Source organism: Hyperolius riggenbachi, chromosome 2, assembly GCF_040937935.1.
Source record: "Hyperolius riggenbachi isolate aHypRig1 chromosome 2, aHypRig1.pri, whole genome shotgun sequence".
Lineage (NCBI taxonomy): Eukaryota > Metazoa > Chordata > Amphibia > Anura > Hyperoliidae > Hyperolius > Hyperolius riggenbachi.
In genome coordinates, this window is record NC_090647.1 from 102739459 (window position 1) to 102763196 (window position 23738).

At 45.4% G+C, this 23738-nt stretch overlaps 1 long non-coding RNA gene across 1 annotated transcript in view; it reads left to right on the top strand.

Moving 5' to 3' along the window:
* Positions 1-9507: 9507 nt before the first annotated feature.
* Positions 9508-23738, top strand: part of LOC137545665 (uncharacterized) — a 47284-nt gene continuing 33053 nt past the window's right edge. Inside the window, exon 1 of the long non-coding RNA XR_011026073.1 lies at positions 9508-9756. This is a non-coding gene — a long non-coding RNA (uncharacterized lncRNA). The remainder of the gene's footprint in view (positions 9757-23738) is intronic.

Consider the following 23738-nt stretch of genomic DNA (forward strand, 5'->3'; position numbering starts at 1 on the left):
GTAGCAACTGCTGTACCAGCTATACTCCAAGAACAGAGATCAGAACCATTTCCTGTCAACCACCGCTGGGACAGGACAACAGCAACAGAACAAACAAACAGATAAGCAATCCTAACTGCACTAAGGAAACCTGCCTAGTGCAGTTTTCCAGGAATTACTCTACTACAACAACAACAACAACAACAAATAACATTTGTAAAGCGCTTTTCTCCCGTGGGACTCAAAGCGCATAAGCATGGCTCCGACCATCGTGGTACAGAGGAAGAATTTTATAAATCTGGAAATGCCAGGCTAAACAGGTGGCTTTTCAGTCTGGATTTGAATAGCTCCAGGGATGGTGCTGTCTTTACTGGATGTGGTAGGGAGTTCCAAAGAGTAGGGGCAGCATGACAGAAGGCTCTGTCTCCAGATTTTTTGAGGTGCACTCTGGGAGTGACCAAGTTTATAGAACTTGCTGATCTGAGGTTGTGAGAGGTGTGGTGCAGCTTCAGCAAGTCCTTCATGTATCCAGGGCCCAGATTGTGCAGGGATTTGAATGTCAGCAGTCCAATCTTGAAGAGTATTCTCCATTCTACTGGTAGCCAGTGCAGTGAGCGAAGGATCGGTGTAATGTGACAGTGGCGAGGCTGGTTTGTTAGCAATCTGGCAGCAGCATTCTGCACTAATTGCAGGCGACGCAGGTCCTTTTTGGGGAGGCCAGCATAAAGGGCATTGCAGTAGTCCAGCCGTGATGTGATGAAGGCGTGGACTAGGGTTTGAAGATCCTCTGGGGGAATCAGATGTTTAATCTTTGCAATGTTCTTCAGATGAAAGAAGGAAGATTTAACTACAGATGAAATTTGGTTTCTGAAACTCAATTCCCCATCGATTAGTACGCCAAGGCTGCGCACAAGGTTGGAGCTGTTTATGTCTGAATTCCCAATCCTGATTGGTGTTGCTTTAGGATAGAGCTGTTTTGATGGCGAGCACTGGCTTTGGACAAACGGGACCTCAGTTTTGTCAGCATTCAGTTTCAACCAGTTATCATTCATCCATGGCTGAAGCTCAGCTAAGCAAGAGTTTATTTTTGGGGTAGGGTCTGTTCCACCAGGTTTTAAGGACAGGTATAGCTGTGTGTCATCGGCGTAGCAGTGGTACGTCAGGCCATGTCGTTGGATAAGTGTACCGATTGGCAACATGTAGATTGCAAACAGCAGAGGGGATAGGATTGATCCTTGTGGCACTCCGAATTGTAGAGGTGCAGGTTTGGACATTATAGGTCCTAGGGATACTCTCTGTGTTCTGTCAGTCAGGAATGATCTGAACCACTGGAGGACTGATCCACTGATGCCACAGTACTCCTGCAGTCTGTTAAGCAGGATTTTATGGTCAACTGTATCAAAAGCAGCTGAGAGATCCAACAGGATTAGGATGGAGCATTCCCCTCTGTCCCTTGCCATGAGCAGATCGTTGCAGACTTGGATGAGGGCTGTTTCACAGCTGTGGTGTTTCTTAAAGCCAGATTGTAGAGGGTCCAGGATGTTGTTTACTGACAGCCTGGTTTCAAGTTGCAGATAGACAGCCTTTTCAATAACTTTACCTAAGAAGGGGAGGTTGGAGACAGGTCTGTAGCTGCTCATAGCATCTGGATCCATGGAAGGTTTTTTAAGAAGGGGCTTGATGATTCCTTCTTTTAGAGAGGTAGGAAACCTCCCTGCTTGCAGAGAGCAATTTACTATTTTGTGAAATGCTGGACCAAGCAGGTCAGGGCATTTCAGCATATGTTTAGTTGGTCCAGGGTCCAGGTCGCAGGTTGTCTGGCGGAGACGACAGAGGATGTCTGAGATCTCTTCCTCACTAATACTTTTGAAGTCAGTCCAGGGTGTTAGGTTGTTTTTGCAGCTATTTCCATTAGTTGCATGAGTCTTGGGTGCTGTGGACTGAATGAGAGACCGAATAGAAGATACTTTGTCAGCAAAGTAGCAAGCAAATTTCTCACATAGCTCCTTTGAGGGAGTTATAGTGGGTTTTAGACAGGATGGATTACATAGTCTATCAACTGTGCGGAATAGTTGGGCTGGTCTGTTGGCGGCTTTTGCGATCTCCTGTGATAGGTAGGAGGATTTTTTCTTGGTGATCGCATTTTGGTAGCTTTCCAGGTGAGAGACAAGGGTGTGTTTATCTTTTGAATTCTGAGATTTTCGCCACTTCCTTTCTAGTCTGCGCACTTCTTTCTTTATGTCCTTTAGTGAGCTGTCAAACCACCGTGCATGGTTAAGTGGTGTAGATCGTTTGATGCGAACTGGAGCGAGGGCGTCATAGGCAGATGACACTGCATGGTTGTATATCAGGACCATGGAGTCTAAGCTGATCTTCAAACAGAGAGTAAGGCTGACACTCCCGGCAGGAGTGTTACACAGGAAGACTCCTTATGATCAGCCAAGCATTGTGGGAAACACATAGTACTTATAGTACACGCCTCCAATGAATGTGGCCAGGCAATTTGCATGACAACGTATGCAAATTCCTCAGCAAGCACAAGCTGCAAAACTGACAGAAGCTCTTCTTTCCAGAGTCCTGCAGCATGCAAACCCAAACAATGGCCAAAAAACTGCCTGCCTGCACAGGCAGCCGAGCAGATCATCACAATTTCTCAGTTTTTGGCTATCATAGTTTTAGAATAAAATGTTGTACTGTGGATAAAACCCACACATTTTATTTGCCCATTTTCCTCAGTTATTGCAACTTTTATAATATATTAACCTCCCCGGCGTTCTATTGAGATCGCCAGGGAGGCTGCGGGATTTTTTTTTTTTAATAAAAAAAAATCTATTTCATGCAGCCAACTGAAAGTTGGCTGCATGAAAGCCCACTAGAGGGCGCTCCGGAGGCGTTCTTCTGATCGCCTCCAGCAAGCATAAGTAACAAGGAAGGCTGCAATGAGCAGCCTTCCTTGTTTGGCTTTCCTCGTCGCCATGGCGACGAGCGGAGTGACGTCATGGACGTCAGCCGCCTCCGATCCAGCCCTTAGCGCTGGCCGGAACTGATTGGTCCGGCTGCGCAGGGCTCGGGCGGCTGGGGGGACCCTCTTTCGCCGCTGCTCGCGGCGGATCGCCGCAGAGCGGCGGCGATCAGGCAGCACACGCGGCTGGCAAAGTGCCGGCTGCGTGTGCTGCTTTTTATTTGAGGAAAATCGGCCCAGCAGGGCCTGAGCGGCAGCCTCCGGCGGTGATGGACAAGCTGAGCTCGTCCATACCGCTCAGGAGGTTAATATTCCAATACTTTATTTTGAATAAAAGTGCATTTTTTCAGTTTTGCGTCCATCACTATTTAAAAGCCGGTAATTTAAAAAGTAAAAGTAATATACCCTCTTGACAAACATATTAAAAAAGTTCAGTCCCTAAGGTAACTATGTATTTTTTGTTTTAATTGTCATTTTTTATTTTATTTTTTAATAATTTCGGTATTTATGGGAGAGTGTGGGATGTAAGGAGTTAATTTTAAATTATGTGTAGGTCTTTTTATAGAAATAAATGTATGTAGGTGTAGTTTTACTATTTCATCACAAGATGTCCTCACACATTTTCTTCCTGCTGCATACAAATAGTTTGCAAACAGGAAATAATGTGTGGATATGTTACTTCGGTAGTTACAATGATCGTCGGCATCTCATTCTCGGGAAGTTGCGGTTCAACGCTGATCAGTGGCGCTAGATCTAGTTCACCCGACGTGAAAACGCTGGCGCCGGACAATTAAAAGCTCCCAGATGATTTTCAACGTAATGACTGAGTACACTTTGTCTAATGTGAAAGGTAACATGATAGTCAATAGACTTTCATGTTACCCCGCTCACAGCATCCTAGAAGCAATCCATCAAAATGGTGTGAAAGAGTCCTTAAATTAATGAATGGGAACTGCTTTACCATTCAATTATCTGCCCTCTAACAATCGGCGGCAAGAACAGGCGCGGGAGTGAGTGAGTGAGTAGGAATGCGTGGTGGCTAGGGACGAGTATCTACGTCCCCAAGAGCTGTAGGGGGATTTTGCAGGAATGTAAATACCCCGGGGGAGCGGAAGTGGTTAAACCACCAGCAAGTAAGAAGGTACTCAAAATAATTTTGCTAGTACTTGTTAACCTATTTTTGGGGTTATTTTCAATAGCGACATGCTGGAAAAATTATTCTGAAAAGAATGTGAAAAATTATCTCCTATGAGAAAACTCAGAAGAAAAAGTTGCATATGCCAATCTGCGTCAATCTGAAACATACATCCATAAACAGGAGGTGGCCTTTAACGCTCATAGGCTAGCATGGATCCTTTGCAAAGTGGGTCGCAAATTTGGGTGCCCCATGATAATTCTGTATCGGCCGGACAACGTGCAGGCCAGCGGAATCCGTGCTAGACTATGAGAAAGGACAGTCTCCATTCTCACTTGGTTGTTCACTGCATCCATTCTGCAAAATACCTGCTGTCATTCATTCGGGTTCTCCACCAATGTCACTGCCATCCATTCAGGTCCCTCCATAAATGAAACGCTGGTATACTGATCCAAGGCCCATCAGGCTCCAATTAGTTTTCAAGCGTCCAATGAGAATCGTTCCTCTCCAGGGAGGATACTCTTTGGTTCACTGAGTATTGGGAGGATTCCCATTGGGTCTTTTGCAAGCCGAAAGGAACCTGATGCTTCTGGGTTCGGTATACCAGTGTTTCTACAGTGCAGGTCATACTTACCTCCCATGTACCTGCTCATCAATCTCTTTCTCCTCTCCTGCGTCGTTTGTCCACTGGGATCAATGGGATTCTCTGTCCTCCATTTTGAAAATGGCCATTACCCCATAACAGCTTCCTGGTCAGCGCACTGTTAAACTGTTATAAGGCCCACTTGAGCCATAGGGAAACATAGACATTACCTTGCACATTCAGTTGTAGCTGACAGCAACTGATATATAACTGACAGCAACTGGTATATTTCAGTTCTGACAAAATCTTGTTAGGACTGGATAGGATCACTATAAGAAGAAAATGGTGAGCATCTGAGAGGAACCGATGGCGAGGTTAATATGTAATATTCATTTGCAGCTACATCATGTGTTTATTTTAAATAATTTTACTCAGTTCAGGTTCCCTTTAAGGGAAGCAGCAATCAAAATGTCCTGCCCCATGATATACTTACTGGGGGCTTCCTCCAGCCCCTTGAAGCTGACATGTCCCACGCCGCATCGCCGCCCGGGGTCCCGGCCGGTGCAGAGGCCGACCTCCTCTACTGCGCCTGCGAGTGCCGCTGTCAATGACGTCCATGTTGTCTGCAGCTTACACCGTAAGTATATTATGGGGCAGGAAATTTTGCTTTATGTTTCCATTAAGCAGGGCAGGGGAATCTATTACCACTACTCGTTACACTACAGCACATACAGTATTTTATAGCAACAATGAACATTAAAGAGACTCTGTAACAAAAATTGCATCCTGTTTTTTATCATCTTACAAGTTCCAAAAGCTATTCTAATGTGTTCTGGCTTACTGCAGCACTTTGTACTATCACAGTTTCTGTAATAAATCAACTTATCTCTCTCTTGTCAGACTTGTCAGTCTGTGTCTGGAAGGCTGCCAAGTTCTTCAGTGTTGTGGTTCTGCTATGAACTCCCCTTCCAGGCCCCTCTATGCACACTGCCTGTGTGTTATTTAGATTAGAGCAGCTTCTCTCTTATCTTTTACAAGCTGGATAAATCGTCCTCTGAGCTGGCTGGGCTTTCACATAGTGAGGAATTACAGACAAGGGCAAAGCTGTTTGCAGGAAGAAAAGAGCAGCCTGAAACTTCAGTGCATGAGAGATGCAGGGGGAAAGAAACACACAAATGATCTCTTGAGATTCAAAAGGAAGGCTGTATACAGCCTGCTTGTGTATGGATGTATTTTCTATGTGTGGACATACCGTACATCAACCTACTTCCTGTTTTGGTGGCCATTTTGTTTGTTTATAAACAAACTTTTAAAAACTGTTTTTAACCACTTTTAATGCGGCGGGGAGCGGCGAAATTGTGACAGAGGGTAATAGGAGATGTCCCCTAAAGCACTGGTATGTTTACTTTTGTGCGATTTTAACAATACAGATTCTCTTTAAAGAGAACGTGAGGGGCTTAAAAAACAAAACAAAAATTGTATACCCAAAAAGAGGAAAGTTTCCTCCTCCAGCCCTCCGCCGTTGTCCGGAACCATCTGTAAATTTGTGGTTGCGCTCCTCTTAATGCATGAGTGCGTCCATAATGCGCCTTCATGGGTACAGCCGCACTTGCGCAGTATTATGGAGCCCTTCGTGGACAAGTGGCTTCTGTTTAGTGCACAGGTGTGGCCATTCTCACGAGGAGCAGTACAACCATGCTTTTGCATTAAAAGGAGCGCAGCCATAACATATCTGACAAGCTCTTTATGGATGTGTTCTGAGGGTCAGCTCGGTGGAATATGGCTACTGAGGAGCCAGCGCTGGAACGTAGGAATCGTGAGAGGAGCAAAAAGGCTCTATAGGACCCAGAGCCTTCCCTCTCCTTAGGTATATCTGTTTTTGTTTTTCCGGTTCTCATTAGCTTTAACTGCCAAAACAGTAGGGTCCCAGCCTCCCTACTAACTTGCAGACTTATATTGGCAGTTAGACTTAGCAACTGCCATCAGGAAATGCTTTTGAAAACATTGAGAATCCCCCATGAGATGGACTAGTCCAAAGCCTGTCAGATTTTATCTTACTTCTTTCCCTGGAGTGGTCCTTTAAAGTGAACTAACTTACCTGAGGCTTCTACCATCCCCCTTGTGCCCACGTTGTCATAAAGCGACCCTCTGTCATCTGGATGTGCGGCCCTGGTCCGCGCACCCCCTGACTGCACTTCTGTGGTGGTGGTGAGGGGAGGAGTGTGATCGAGGCTGCAGGCGCAGTGCATTTTGTGATTAGTGATGGAATGGGCACAGGGTGGCTGCAGGGGGCTGGTAGAAGCCCCATGTAAAGTTAACCTTATTTTTTCTTTAGTTTAGGTTCCCTGGAGTGGCCCTTGTGTGCCAGGGCCCTAGTGTGGTTGCAACCACTGCATCTTCTATTGCGACACTACTAACTGGCTTCAGCCCATCTTTTATGAGTCTGCTGTCCATTCTATCAAACTGTTGAGTAATAAACTAGTGTGAACTAAGCCTAATTTACCGTGCTGTGCTGATTAATACTGTATAGTGGACCTGAACGATTTTAGGAAAAAATTGAATTGAGCGATTTGTGTCTGAAATTGTGATTTCGATTTGATTCACGATTTCCTTCAAATCAAGCCTTGTTCTCCCTTTTTGCCTGTTTGTTTCCCCATCTGTCCCCGTCTCTCTTTGTGCCCCCTTTGCCTCATCTGGGTCTTTCTCTTGGTCTTTGTCTCTCTATCTGTTTCTCTCTCTGCGTCTTTCTCTGTGCCCACTCTGGGTCTCTCTGTGTCTCCTCTGTCCCCCAAGCTGCATCTGTTCTGGACATACCTTCCAGCACGAATCCCGAGATGCCCATCTATCCACTTCGCCTCCTGCAGGCTCTAATACACGGAATATTTCCTGTATGTCATTTGACATACAGAAAGCCGGAGTTTCGCCAAGCACAAGAGCTGGCAGACGGCGATAGAGGACGGACAGTGTTTCGACTCGTGCGGAAGGTATGTCTAACACTGTGGGCCGCACACGCTGGGACTTTGGGGAAGTTTGAAGCCATTTCTTCAAACTTCCCCCATGTGGAAATGACATGATCGCGATAATTGCCGCTTTGACGATTCCGAAATTGTGATCTTGGTGATCGCGATTTTGGTTTAAATTAGATTTATCTTTCAGGCCTACTGTATAGTATTTTACACATAACCATACCTCCCAACTTTTTGAGATGAGAAAGTGGGACACTTAAGCCACACCCCTTGTCACACATACCATAAAGTGTCGTAAGAAAAATATGTTGTTTTATAATTCAAACCACACTGGTCTTCTCTCTATCCTGGTTCATTTTCAGGGGCGTAGCGATAGGGGGTGCAGAGTTTGCGACCGCATCAGGGCCCTTGGGCCGAAGGAGCCCTCCCTCAACTGCAGTATTGGCTTTCTATTGGTCCTGTGCTCATAATTATCACTTCTATAGATACTTTAAATAGTGGTAATCATTAACAAATGGTTCCCAATCCCCTTCTTACACCTCAGACACTGTAGTTGCCATTGGCAGGTGTTGGTGCGCCATATTAATTGTTATGTATAGAGTGCTTGGGGGGGGGGGGGGGGGGAGATGTAGAACTTGCATTAGGGCCCAAAGCTCCTTTGCTACACCACTGTTCATTTTCCTTCATATTAACATTTTAAAATTAGTAATATATCAATCTAAAGGATGGGAATAAAGTTTAGAGTCAATGAAACACATTTTTTTGTACAGAAATATACACACACACACACACACACACACACACACACACGCGCAGGAAAGAGGGACAGGGCTCCCAAAGAGTGACTGTCCCTCCAAAAGAGGGACAGTTGGGAGCTTAGAGCTATGATATTACATCGGTTCTTTCTGACTGGCTGCTAATAATGTTTAAAGAGAATCTGTAACGACAAAACGTCCCCTGGGGGGGTATTCACCTCGGATGGGGGAAGCCTCAGGATCCTAATGAGGCTTCCCACGCCGTCTGCTGTCCCTCGGGGGTCTCGCTGTAGCCCTCCGTACAGCGGTGACATAATATTTACCTTCCTGGCTCCTGCGCAGGCGCTCTGGCGGCTCCGAAGGAGGAAGAAATACCCGATCGCCGTCGGGTCCGCTCCACTGCGCAGGCGCAAGTCTCCGGCGCCTGCGCAGTAGAGCGGACCCGACTGAGATCGGGTATTTCCGCCTCCTTCGGAGCGAAAGCAGCCACAGCGCCCCCGCTGGAGCCTGCAAAGGTAAATATTGAATTGAACAGTCGGGCCTGTCGCCGGCTGTTTGGAGGGCTGCAGCGAGACCTCCGTGGGACAGAGGACGGCGTGGGAAGCCTCATTAGGATCCTGAGGCTTCCCCCACCCGAGGTGAGTACCCCCCAGGGGACGTTTTTGATGTTACAGAGTCTCTTTAAGACTCCAAGTTATTTTCATTTCACCAATTTGATTATTCAAAATACCATCACACTTTTTTTCCCTACACAAAAGATGGTAAGGGAAGTATTCCAGAGTGAAGGGCTACACAAAAGATGGTAAGGGAAGGGAAGTATTCTAGAATGAAGGGCGGCACAGAGTCCGATGATCCTTTCTACATTCAAACAGCAGCGCAGGTGTCATCGGAATACTTCTGGAATGAAGTCTAGAAGTAGCGCGTTGTCACCGCAGACGGATCGCTGATTTCGCTGTACGTGAATACAGGAGCGCCATATGACTATCGTATTCTTCTTATGACGGAGAAACCACTTCCCTCCCTCCGCCTGGCGGTGCGCAGCTGAGGGAGTGGGCGTGCCTGTAAGGGCGGTGGGCGTGTCGCGGAGGATCGGTTAGAGGGGGCGTGGTTCGTATGACAGCCGGAGTAGTTCCCGGCATGCCCCGGGGCCGGCTGGGCTGGCGCTAGCGAATTTGAATGAGGAGCTCTGCGCTTTCGGCGCCATTTTCGAGTCATGACTGGACCGGAGCGAGCCGGAGAAGAGCTGGCGGCGGGTGGAGGACGGGGACTCGGGGAGTGTCAGCGCTGACAGCCGGAGCTGGGCACGCAGCGGCGGTGTGGGAGAGGAGGAGAGCACCGCCGGGCTGGGGGTCCGGGCTGCTGTCACTGCGGAGGAGGTAAGTGACATGACAGCTCGGGCATCTCTCTCTCTGACACCCATATAGGGCGCAGCCTCGTGTGTCACGTGACCAGCCTGCACTGGGACCCCCGCGCACTGACTCAGGGCTGCTGTGACGCCGCGGGACCCCCGCGCTCTGCGCTCCTCCCGGGGAACACCTGCCGGGACCCCCCGAAAAATCTGAAAAAAATAGAGAAAAATCCCCTGATGCCTCCTGAGTGCCCCCCGAGCTTCCGCGGGCTCCGGGGCTTCCGCTTCGCACTCCTTCAGTTTGAGCGGGACCGGCGGAGGGGGGCTGGGCGGGGACATCTGTCATTACTGCTGTCATCCCGCCCCGGTGCTAAGGCTTGTGTGCGGGGCTCCTCTATCAGCTTTCTATATGCTCTCGTCCTTCCCCAGTATTGTGTGAGGGGCTCCCCTATAACCCCATATATGTCTTCCTTTCCTGGTAGTCGGCGTTTGTGTGCGGCTGTCTTTTAACCCCACGTATGCTGTCACCCCCTCCACCGTACTCTGTGGGGCTTTCCCATAATTCTACATGTTGGAGCTTTATAAATCAATAATTATATATGTTGTCATCCCTCCCCTGTAACCTGCACTTGGAGTTCTCCAATAATCCCATATATGCTGGCATCCCTCCCCAGTACTCGACATGTGTGTTTTCACCTCTAATACCATATATGCTGTCATCCCTCATGATTCTCGGAGTATGTAGCTGCGCCATAAACTTATATATGCTATCCTACCTCCCTAGTGGTCAGGGTTGTCTGCGGAGCTCCACATAATACCGTATATGCTGTCATCCCTCCTTGGTACTGGGGTAGCAATGCTCCCCATAACCCTATATTTGCTGTCATCTAATAACACTTTCTATTCTATTGTCCCGCCTAAGTCTTTAAGCCTCCTATTACTGTTGTCCTCCCAGACCATGGCTATGGGTCTCCTCTGTAAGCTTATTGTTATTGCTCACCTGTATATGGGGTGCCTAGGTGCTGGCATGTCTTTATCTAGTAGGTAACCCCCCCCCCCCCCACCTTTAAGATAGCCATTAATGATTCAATCTATTGCTGGATGTCCTGAGTGTACAGTTTCGAACCTATGTTCCCCACTACTTGTTTTGTACCATGCACAGCACTACAAAAGTCGTTGAAGCTATTAAAAAAAAAAATCTGAGTATCTAATTTGCTTGAATATGATCTGAAATGAAAATTGTATGGTGTGTACTAGGCTTTACATAGAAGTGGTAAGAGTGTATCATTAGGGGGCAGATGCACCACCCTGTTAAGATGAAGGTACCCTGCATTCATTATAAGGTTGCCTACCTTCTTTGAAGCTGTATATGGGGCTCCCCCAAAATGCTTTACAGCTGTTCACCTGTACATGGTTAACTGCATGCTGCCTTGTGGATGCACTACTCCAGTAAGCTGCTGTGTACAGCTGCTCACTTGAAGGCAGGAAGGTTTCAGGCTGCTTTGGTGGTTTTACTGATTTTAGTACATAGTGTTCCTCTTAAAATGTCTTTTTACTACAAAGGGGTTAGAGTATCTGCCAGGTTTTTACAGCTGTCTGTTCCTGTTGTCAAACGTCTAATGACCTTTGTAGGCTTCAGGCCCAGGGCCGCTATGGGAGCAGCTTTGCGATTTCGGAAGTCGCTTATGTCCGAATCACAAAGTGCTGCCTTTCCTGGATTGATCTCAATTCATCCCCCTGCAGCCATTGAAAGCGATCCCGGACCGCTCCAAAGGTCAGCAAAAATCTCTAAATTGTTTTTTTTTTCTATCCTGGCCTTGTTCCCACTAATATAAAATGTTTTGAGTTATTTGGAAAAATTTGAGTTTTGCAATATGCTAGAACCCTCTTTTTGTTTTCCCCACTAATGCAGTCTGTTGACTAAATGCACTACTGTGTTCTTTTCCAGTTTAATTTATTAGGGTGTGATATTGCACACTACAATGCGTTGCATTTGTCCTGTTTATTTTGTAGTCAGCGCAAACTTATTACACAAACAGCAATAAAATACCTAGTTTCTATCTACAGTTTGTAGAACCAAAGTAAAAATGTTCCTAGAATTGGGTTTTTAATGATTTGTTGCATATTCGAAAGTGAAGAGCAAAAAAAGGCAATGTTTCAGATTCACAAGAAACGTACTGAGGTTAATACGAATTGGGATTGGTCAGCAGTTAGTATATTAACTGTTAGATCCTCGTTCCAGTTAACCCCTGAAAATTCCAGCAAAGTTTGTAGAATAGATTGCGTTTTTTCCCTCAACATACATTTCTCTGTTCTGCTAGACTAGCTTTACATACATATTTATTTTTTGCCTCTTTGGTAGACTTAAAATGGGTAGGTCTTACCTGTACAAGTTGTACACATTTGGTATTATAACAGGGTGCTTTACATCTAACAATCACTAAACAGGTGCTCCCTGCTCACAGTAGCTGCAAATATTCGTATATGATGGCACAATACGTCTGTGGGATGCATGCTGTTTGGTTACATCACTCAACCCTCTTTGATCATTCACTATTAAATATATATTATATTTTTGTATAGTCCCAGGAACATCCAGCAATATAGGTACAGTATATAAATGCACACACATAAAGGAAAGGATGCAGGTAGACAGAGGGTGGGCCTTTGAAATCTCCGTCATTAAATATCACCTGCGTGCTTCAGGCTTAGCAGCTCTGTTTTATAATGCATCAGAATTATAAGGGTAAGATGCAGTAAAAAAAAGTTTGTGAAGACCTTCCTCGGTGATGATTTTTAATGCATGCCTGGGGAGCTCTGACTAGATTGTACTTTCTGCTAGTGTGTGTGTGGGGGGGGGGGGGTTACTAGTTTTCATGCAGTTATCTGCACAACATTTGAATGGCATCACTTCTTTTAATGCTGCAGCAGGGCTGAATTCTACTTTTTACTTGTGCAAGAATAAAGCCTCATCATAGATAGTACTGTTTACCAAGTGGATTATTTCATGGCTCTGCATCACAGTATGAAAGCTCGCCAGAAAGGTGGAATTACGAAGTGCCAATTAACTAGATAAGTCATAAATGTGTAATGGTGATGATCCAGTAACCTGCAGTTATATAAATTCCTCTCATACTTGGCATCTGAAATACATAATCTTGTGAAATATATTACTGTAAAATATGGGGCCTAAATGAAAGTATCTTTTATAATTATCGTATGGAAGACCCCATTGTGATTTTAATCTTGCAAAATCTGTGTACTCTTGTGCTCTGTTGAGTTTCAGGAGCTTGTCTCTAGTTATGGATTGTCTTGTCTATATATTCATTTTTCTATGCAAGTATTTTAAAAGGTATAACATTTGGTCTGTATTGTCCCTGGTGTACATGGCTGTAGCCTAGTTATTGCTGTTTTATAGATTCTCTCCATTGTAATTTCATTATTTTGGCGTTGACATCATTTTTGGGCAGTTGTTTGGCTTCTCTCTACTAATATTAAATCAGTCTTAATATTTTCCATTTTGTAACTTATTGGCACAGGTGATTTCTTACACTCTTTAATGCTAATACAAGCTATATTCTACCTGCTTTACACTGTTGTGCATTTATATTAGTTTGCTATTCTCTCATTTAGTCATCCATTATTTGTGTGATAAATATTTTACTACATTTTGCAGTGTAATAACAATACTGACAAAAGTGAAGTAGTTTCACTCTATAAATAGCAATGTTGATTGTAGTGTGTGTTTTTTTTTTTTTTTTTTTTTTTTTCCCTCGCCAAGAAATACAGCGACCAGTGATGCATTTCTGTTGCAAAATGCAGTTTTCTTGTGCACATATGCATGGAAACTTGGATAAACAATTTTTTTCTTCATAAATGTCAGAAGTGTCCAGAAATGACACCTTGTACATGAACATATTCCTTTCGGCGTCAGCATGGGAGATGTGCCATATTTGCTCCCCATATGACTGCACTGTCAAATATATTGCTTAAATTGTTGCCATTTGTTTGCATAACTGGTGTAAAATTCTCCCCCCCCCTCTTTTCTGGCTTGAATATTCCATGTTCCTCAGTATGCATCTATATGATGGGTCTTGTATGTTTTTTACATAAATACCTGTATGAGCCAAGTGGATTACATTGTATGTCTGACTAAATGAGTGAATATTTCTTCATCTGTGTAGGTCATGTTATATTGTACCCTGCTTTAGTGCTTAGCAATATTTTTTTAATGTGCATCTGTGTGAGTGATGTGTAATATTTTTACTACATATTTTGCTGCGTTTTTTTTGTATTTGCATGGTTGTTGTGCACGGTTTGTACGCTATATGACTAGTGTGCAATACTACTTTTTGCACCAGCATGGGTGTGCAGCATTGTTTTCTTCTGTAGTTGTATGGGCAATACTTTTGTGCAATAGGTGTGCACAATTTTTATTTAGTTTACCCTGATTGTGAATGGGGAGGGTCATTTAAGTTTTGCTCTTTTTAGGTCGTGCAGAATGTTTTCTCTAGTCTGCAGTATTTGTGCTTTTTTTTTTTTTTTTTTTTTTTTTTTTTTAATGTGGGTGTGGCACACTATTTTTGCTGTATATCTCTCTCCTTTGTACAGTGTTTTGCTGAGTATATACAGGTGATGATCAATATTTACTGTGCATCTTCATGTGACTGTAACTTTGCATGGTTGGTGTGGGATATTTTATGCTGTCTGTATGTGTTTGGGAAAATTTTCCCTGTGTATCTGCTTAGGTGGTGTGCAGTATTTGTATGCTGTATATCCATAGCTTGCCCTTAATGTGTATGTACTGTGCAATATTTTAACCCTATTTTATTCTGTGTATTTTACTATTTTTGACAGTGATGTGGCCTGGTATATTTTATACTGTTCATGGGAATTTAATATTGTACACTGCCTTTGCAGGAAAAACATTTTTGCATGCTATGTATCTATGGATTCTGAATGTGGAGTTTTTAGTTCTGTTTGTAGATGGTGTGCAATTATATTCTGTTTCTGCATTGGGGGTGAGCAGAATGTTTACCCTTTTTATATAATATGCACAATACTATTGCCTTTTATGCTTGCAATGGTTAGGTTTGATACTCGTGCCTTATGTATATAATAGCATGGAAAGTTGGCTGTGTTTTAAAAAAAAATGTTTCCCCCAATTTAATTATGTAAGTGGTATCAAACTATTTTTATATTAAAGGAAATGTGGGAAAAATGTTTGTAATACTCTCTACTAGTGGTAGTTGATGACCTATGCATCTATATGTGATGTTCAATGCTTTACCATATTTTTGTTCCATATGTCATGGAGATGTGCATTTATATTTTTACCCTTTTTGTATGCAGATTTTATTGTGTATTTTTGTTTACCCTGTATATCTTTTCAGGCCATGAATATCTGTATGGACCAGGTGCAATATATTTGGCCCATAGTTGGATGTGGGTCATTTGCTGTGTTTTGGGGCTATGTGCAGTATTTTAGCTTATATTTGGGTATGACCCATTAACAGTATGTTTAGCCTATATTTGGGTGTGGGCCATATTCAGTATTTTTGGATTATATTTAGGTGTCGGCCATATGCAGTGTATGGCCTATATTTGGATGTGGGCCATTTGCTTTGTTTCGACAACGGCCATGTGCAGTATTTTATCCTGTATTTAGGTGTGGGCCATGTGCAGTATTTTTGGCTTGCATTTAGGTGTGGGCCATGTGCAGTATTTTGGCTTGCATTTGGGTGTGGGCCATGTGCAGTATTTTGGCTTGCATTTGGGTGTGGGCCATGTGCAGTATTTTGGCTTGCATTTGGGTGTGGGCCATGTGCAGTATTTTTGGCTTGCATTTGGGTGTGGGCCATGTGCAGCATTTGGGTGTGGGCCATGTGCAGCATTTGGGTGTGGGCCATGTGCAGCATTTGGGTGTGGGCCATGTGCAGCATTTGGGTGTGGGCCATGTGCAGCATTTGGGTGTGGGCCATGTGCAGCATTTGGGTGTGGGCCATGTGCAGCATTTTTGGCTTGCATTTGGGTGTGGGCCATTTGCGGTTTGGTCATGGGCTAATGTGCAGTGGTTTAGCCTATATTTGGGTGTGACCATGTATAATTTTGGCCTGTATGTGGGTTTGGGAAATGTTCATTATTTTTGGACCTTAGCCAGGTGCTGTTTTTATCTGTATAGCGGGCGTGGACCATTTGCAGTATTTTCGTATTCCTGTATGATGGGTGCAAATCTATTTTCACCTCTTGGGCCTCGTTCACATCTGCTGCACTGAAAAGCGAGTGGTAAAAATCGCGTGTGCGTTTCTGTGCATTGCGCTGCGCTTCTTTAAAGCACGTTTTGCTTGTTGTACCAGCAGCAGTTGTCAATACTTTGTTTTTGTATGTAAATGTATTTTTTTCTCCAATTAGGGGTAAAAACGCATGCGCTTGTACGCGCTTCTATGCGCTAAAAAAGCGCACCCATTCACTTGCATTGATGTGCACTTTCCAGCTCAACGCACAGAAATGCATGCAACCCTACGTTTCTGTAACGCTGCTCAGCGCATAGATGTGAACCAGCTACATTTAGTTACATGGGAAAATGATCGCACAGGGCAGTGCGCTGTAAAAAGCGCACAGAAACTGCCCTGATGTGAACAAGGCCTTACTCCGTATAACATTTTATGAAAGGTGTGTTGTAATTTTTAAACAATTGCAGTGTGCAGCTTACCGCACTGCAATGCTAATCCTATGGGACATTCACATTGCACAGTTAGGCCCCGTTCACACTTGAGTTTCTGTAAAGAACGGACCAGATCTGATCCGGTCTGTTTGCATACGTATTGATACGGCTGCGATCCGGATCCGTTTGGTAAGAGATACAAACTATATATTGTTGGGGTCTGGGAGGTCAGCAGAAGGTGCACATGTTGAATCCAGTCCTCTGTGTAGGGTCTCACAGCCACGTCCGACATATACTGCCAAACGGCTCCAGCACAAGTCACTGCTGCTCCACTCCAGAAATGCTCGGCCTATGTGTCCCCATCCAAAATGGCCACTAGACAACGCATAGGAAGTGGGGTAGAACGTCAGGTTTTTATAGCCAGTGTGTTCTGTGCTTTCCGTTTCCCATTGGTTTCTATGCACGGATGGTGCAGTCAGGCTCCGGTCCTAGTGCGTCGGCCGGATGATCCGGACCCAAAAATAGAGCATGTTGGAAAAGTGTCCGGATCCGATCTGGCTCCGTTCCGTACGGAACGGACGCGTGTGTACGGTCGCATAGACTTTGCATTGCTATGCGGAACGCCCGTTCCGTTTGTACAGTATACGGTCTGAATCCGGACAGCGAACGCTAATGTGAACCGGGCCTTAGCATCGTATTGTAACGTGTAGCGTTATGGTAACTCGCTACTTGCAGCGCGTTACCTCTAAGCGCACACGTTACCAGATACAAGAAAGCATACTTATTGCCTGTAGGCTTTCCTGTACCCACTGTATGACAGTAACGCAGCATTAATGTCTGTTACGTTGTAATGATGCGTTGTGGCTTTAACGTCACAAAGCAACATCCCACTGTGATTGCGACCTCAGTATTGTGGAGTTCCCAGTACAGCTAGTCCTCTGTTAATAAATGAGATGGGGATTGTAGGTTTGTTCTTAATCTATTCTTAAAGAGACTCTGAAGCGAATTTGTTTTGCTATATTTACCTTAGCATTCGCTTCAGAAGTCTCAGTGCTAAACCGCCGCATCCCCGCCGAAAAACGAGGGCTGTAGACCAACCCCCCCCCCCCCCCCCCCGATCCCCGGGCAAACATCCACTTGGTTGTGGATTGTGCTGACCTGAGAGGCTGAGCTATTCGCTGTAGCTCTGCCTCTCCTGCTGTCGATCGCTGCCTCTCCCCGCCCCTCTGTGAAGGAAGAGTGAGAGGGGTGGCGATGCGCTGCGATTGATGGCCAGAAAGGCAGATCTACAGCAGAGAGCTCTGCCCCTTCCAGGAAGTGCCATCCTTATACACCCCCCCCCCCCTGGGATTTGGGGGTTCTGCAGCCCTCGTTTTTCGCCAGGATTGCGGTGGTTTGCGTCTGAGTTCTGAAGCGAATGCTAAGATAAATTGCTGCTATCTCTGTCCTCCAGTGTCACCTCTGTTCCCCTCTGCCTTCATTATCCCTCTGTGCCATCTCTGCCCCCCCCCCCCCCCCCCACTGTCATCTCTGTCCACGTTCCCTCTGTTTCCATCTTTGCCCCCTCCCCTCTGTGCCTACTTTTTGTACCTCTGCCTCCTCTGTGGCCCTCTATACCACGTCTGATCTCTGACCCCCTTTGTGCCTCCATCTGTGTCCCTTTTTATCTAGGGCTAAATCTAAGGTTTGCTTTAAAATCTGTATGCAGAGCTTGGAACTCTATATATACAGGTAGTATAGTGTACCACAGCAAAATGTTGTTTAAAAAATTTTCTTATAAGGTCCATTCGTAATTCAGGGACTACCTGTATATTTGTATGTATTTTTATTTTCTTAAGTACATTAGGATTGCAATATTTTACCATATGCATACATTGAAAAAGGGTGCAGCATTAATTTGAGTGCTGGGCAAAGCTGCTAACTAGTAGAATACGGAGAAAAATATTCTATCGGGCACTGGTTAATACGGATGATAGAATATCGGTAACTTTTTTTTTATTTATTTATAGATTTATTCTATCACTTTTTGCACCTTCTCACATGAACCCACCCTTACCCTATTCCTAACCTATCTGTCCTCCCAACATTCTCCAAATCCTCCCCCCAGTTGATATGCACCGCTATCTGCTCTTATCTGCCGGTTGTGCAAATCCCAGGTTCAGCTCCAAAATTGTACACTAGATGCTAATATAGTCACAATTAATGGTCCATGCAATACCCATTTTACTAGGCTGGCAGCAGCACCCAGAATTACCTTTTTTGAATGTAGTGTGCAATATATACTGTATTTTTTGGACTATAAGACGCACCTAGGTTTAGAGGGACAAAATCAAAGAAAAATAAAATATACTTAGAGAGTCTGAAGTGAGAATAAATCTCGCTTCAGACCTCATAAATAGCAGGGGCATGTGTGCCCCTGCTAAACCGCCGCTATCCCGCGGCTTAACGGGGTCCCTGATCCCACAAATCCCCTCAATACAGCCGGGGAGCGCTTCCTGGTTGGGGCAGGGCTAACCGCCGCAGCCCTGCCCCACGCGCGTATCTCCGCCTCTCCCCCGCCCTCTGTCTTCCTTCACTGAGAGGGGCGGGGGAGAGGCGGCGATGCGCCGCTGATAGACGCGACTGGAGGCAGGGCTACGGCGGTTAGCCCTGCCTCCAGGAGCGACCAAATGTACGACCAAGTCGTGCGGGGGGGGGGGCATTTGGGGGTGAAGGGACCCTCGTTTAGCGGCGCAACAGCGGCGGTTTAGCAGGGGCACACATGCCCCTCCTAACTTTGAGCTCTGAAGCGAGATTTATTCTCTCTTCAGAGTCTCTTTAACCTGGTGCGTCCATGGTCCAGGAGCACCTTGTGGAGCTTCAGACACAAATAGCAGCATCAAGTGAACACCCCCCCCCCCCCCCCATGAGGTGTAACAATGTAAAACCAAAGATAAACTTGTACTGTGGAAACAGAACAGTGCAACAATATACATCTAAATATAAACTCCTGATGTACCACTGCCACCTCCTGTAAATATCTCTAGATTGTGCTGAGCAGTGAAATTGCAGATTAGCAGCACAGCCCCTTCCCCAAGACATATGCCCAGCACCCCCGTGCAGACCCCCTCACCAGCTTAGTGGCCCAGTCCCATGATGCAGTGCTTCATGCTGCTCTCTGGTGCTTAGGGTCTCCAGGAGATGGAGTTTGTCTTGCACGAGGGGAGGAGGAAAAAGCCTCTGGGATCGTCTGTCCGGCTTGATGAGGGCTGATGTGTCCCTGCGGCTACTGCAAAAGCACCCCCGCCATTTCAGAATGGTCTCGCTGCGGGTCCGGACTTCCGCAAAGATGTGACACACTTCTGCCCAGCTCCATGAGGGTCTACAGATGCAGCGCTGCGGGTCCGGACTTCGGCAAACACATTGTCACACACTTCTTTCCAGCTCTGAGTGACTGCACATGCCGCTGATTGGCGCTGATAGCCCTGCTGACGTCATGTAGGCACCGCTCCTGAACCAATCACAATCCCCCTTCCGCGGAAGGGGATTGTGATTGGTTCAGAAGCAGTGCCTTCGTCCCACCGGCAGGGCTATCGGAAGCCAATCAGCGGCATCTGCAGTCACTCATAGAGCTGGAAAAAAGTGTGTGACGTGTTTGCGGAAGTCAGGACCCGCAGAGCTGCATCTGTAGTCTCTCACGGAGCTGGGCAGAAGTGTGTGAAATCTTGTTTGCGGAAGTCCGGACCTGCAGCGAGACCATTCTGAAATGGCGGGGGTGCTTTTGCAGTAGCCGCGGGGACACATCTGTGCTCATCAAGCCGGGCCATCAAAATGAAGATCCGCATGAACTGCTGGGGCTCTGCAGCAGATGAGATGGTCTGCCTAGACTCCAACGCCTCCCCATCTTACTGGACAAACCGCGGCTCCACCACAATGGAGATCCGATCGACGGAGCACGAAATCCCCACTTGGCACAGGTACATTCGGACTAGAAGACGCACCAACTTTTCCCCCCCTCTTTTGGGGAAGAAAAAGTGCATCTTATAGTCCGAAAAATACAGTATTTATCAAGGCTGTGGATTTTAGTTTAGTAGTCTAACACCAGAAACAAGCATGTAGCTAATCTTGTCAGATCTGATAATGTAAAACGCCTGATCTGCTGCATGCTTGTTAAGGGGCTGTGGCTAAACGTATTAGAGGCAGAGGATCAGTACAATGTGTGGAGGGGGGTTGGCAGTGCGCAGTGTCTTCTGCAGGGAGGAATGCACATAGCGGTGCCCTGCATGCAGTGTTATCTTTTTCCTTATGCCTGGGGGGGGGGGGGGGGGGGCAAAAATTATGGTGGCCCATGTGAAATCACAATTTGCAGTGAAAAGGGCCTCCGGGTATTTTTTGTTTGTTTTTTTTTTTTCTATCTTTGCATGATCAGAATTCACTTTTTTTCTTCATTAAATATGTTGTGTGCCAGGGTCATTTCATATTATGCATGGATGATGTATAGTAGTATTCTAAAAATACACACAATTCTGAATGCTCTTGAGGTGGTTATTTGCCTATACGCATGATTTTCCAACACCCACATAAGCAATGTGTTTTGTTTTTTTTTTAATTATTTGCTCTCTGCTCTCTGTAGAGAACCTGAGATGAATCAGAATAAAAAATCCTACATACCTGGGGCTTCCTCCTGGGCCTCCTTCAGCCTGATTGGTCCCTCGCCGTCCCCTTCCTGGATCTTCCTGGTAACTTTGAGAGTGGCTTACTGCTCATCCCCCGAGCAGCAGGAGTGCGGACATCCATATTGCGCCTTCGCCAACATTACCGGGTGGATCCAGGAGGCGGTAGAAGATGGAGAGGGATCAATTCAGCTGAAAGAGGCTTGAGAGAGCCCCTGGAATGTGTAATTTTTCATTTAGATTCACCTCAGGTTCTCTTTAAGCAAAAAGCTTAAAGTAAAAAGTAGTAGGCAAATAATGCACTTTAAATGTGTGGAGTGTTGCTCTGTGCGCTAGGGTGTTATGAAACAATCATGTTTTTTTAGCAAAAAAAAGTGCGTGTGGAACATGTGCATGTTAACAATTTTATCTGGCCATGGTATGCATGCTAGATAATGTGGTCTGCTCAATGTATGCACACTTGTCCTTAGTATGCATTGTATATTATATTAATGTTAGAGTATAATTATTTCCAATTCTTTTACTTTGGCAGGTGGATGCCATCAGGTTACATAGCTCAGTAAAAGTGTCTGAATAAACAATGCATGACAATCTTTTGCACATGTAGTTATAACCAGTGGTAACATATATGGATTTCTTGTCCATCCTTTTTTTTTTGTGTGTACAAAGAGCTACTGTGATTTAATCTAAAGGGTCCTATGTCCATCATTGGTTAGAATTTAGCCACACTCTGAGGTTGTGGGAAGGACATGCAGAGAAGAGGTCTTGTTGCCACCAGTATATTACTGTATAGTTATATTGCTGGCAATGTTCGGCATTAAAGGGAACCTTTAAAGGAAACCAGAGCTCAAAGTTTTTATACACACCTGGGGCTTCCTCCAGCCCCATAAGCTTGGATCGCTCCCACACCGCCGACCTCTGCTGTCTGCAGCTTTGGGAACCGGGTCCCGTCACTTCTGTCGGTCGCGGCCAGTGTGACGTAAGAAGTGCGCTCTTTGCGGATCTCTCCAGTAGCCGCTGGAGAGATACGAGGGAACACTTTCCCTGTGCAGACTGGCCCTGACTGGCTGAAGTGACGGGACCCAATACCAAAGCTGCAGACTTTTTTTTTTTTTTTTTTTGCTTTGGTACACATTAACTACTTTGGCCTCCTGGACGTACTAGCTACGCCCAGGAGGCCATGTGCGCGTCCTCACGCTCCCGCGGCCGATTGCGCACGCGCGCTCCCGGCCGCGGTTCGTTAGCCTGGCAATCAGTGAATCGGGATATGGTGCCCGATCACTGATTCCTCTCCCCCGCTGAAAAAGCGACAGCTTCTCTCGGAAGCTTTGCTTTTTCTGGCTGTAACGTACCCCATGCGTCGCGTGTGCTACGCTTAGAGTGACGTCATGTAAACAAACTCATGGCCACCATCTTGTGGCCAAAAAGTGAAAAAAATAAAAATCAAGACACATTTACATTATAAAACTATGGTTTACATCCCACCCTCCCAAAACTACCCAAATGTTTAATACAAAAAAAAAACCTTACAATAAAAAAAATGTAAATATTTACCTAAGGGTCTAAACTTTTTAAATATCAATGTAAAGATGAAATATTTTTTTTTTTTTTTTAAACTTGTAAATAGTCATTGATGCAAAACGGAAAAAATGCACCTTTATTTCCAAATAAAATATTGTTGCCATACATTGTGATAGGGACATAATTTTAATGGTGTAATAACCGGGACATATGGGTAAATACAATACGTGAGCAGTGTTCTCCCCAGAATTATTTTCCAGCCGGGTGGCATGAAATAGTAGCCGGGTGGCATGAAAAAGCAGCCGGGTGGGTAGAGATGAAAATGCAGGGCAACTCTGCTTACAGCATAGGAGGTGGTGAGAAGGTGAGCCAATGACAGCCGGGTGGTCACCAAATCTAGCCGGGTGGAGCACCCGGCTAAAAGAGCCTGGGGAGAACACTGGTGAGTTTTAATTATGGAGGCATGTATTATTTTAAAGCTATAATGGCTGAAAACTGAGAGAGAATGAATTTTTTCCGTTTTTTTTTCTTCCTGTTAAAATGCATTTACAGTAAAGTGGCTCTTAGCAAAATGTACCCCCAAAGAAAGCCTAATTGGTGGCGGGAAAAACAAGATATAGATCAGTTCATTGTGATAAGTAGTGATAAAGTTATAGGCTAATGAATGGGAGGTGAAAATTGCTCAGATGCATAAAGTGAAAACGACTGAAGGCTGAAGTGGTTAAAGGATACCACAACCGAAGGGTTGTGGTAAAATGGTCTTGCGCTCCACGAGAGGAGGAGCCAGGGGAGTGAACTTCTGCTTAAACTATGCGCCGGCAGAAGCGGTGAAGAATGGACATACTGTGCATGTGTGGCGCAATATGTCCGGGTTAGGTCAGGAAAGTCGTCCGGACATCGGCATCTATTGGAGAAGTCCGGCGGGTGACGGCAGGGAACAAGAGAGGCGGTTAATATCTAATTTTCCTTCCCTAGCCACCGCACCTTTAATTTTACCACAACCTTTCGGGTTGTGGTATTCTTTAACTGAATCTAAAAAAAAACCTCCTTACCTGGGGCTTTTACTATCACCTTGCAGATGTCCTGTGCACGCACCGATGGCCATTGCGCATACTCTATCGTGCTCCTGTCACCGGGAGAAGCTGACTCCCATCGGGGGATCAGAGGATCAGT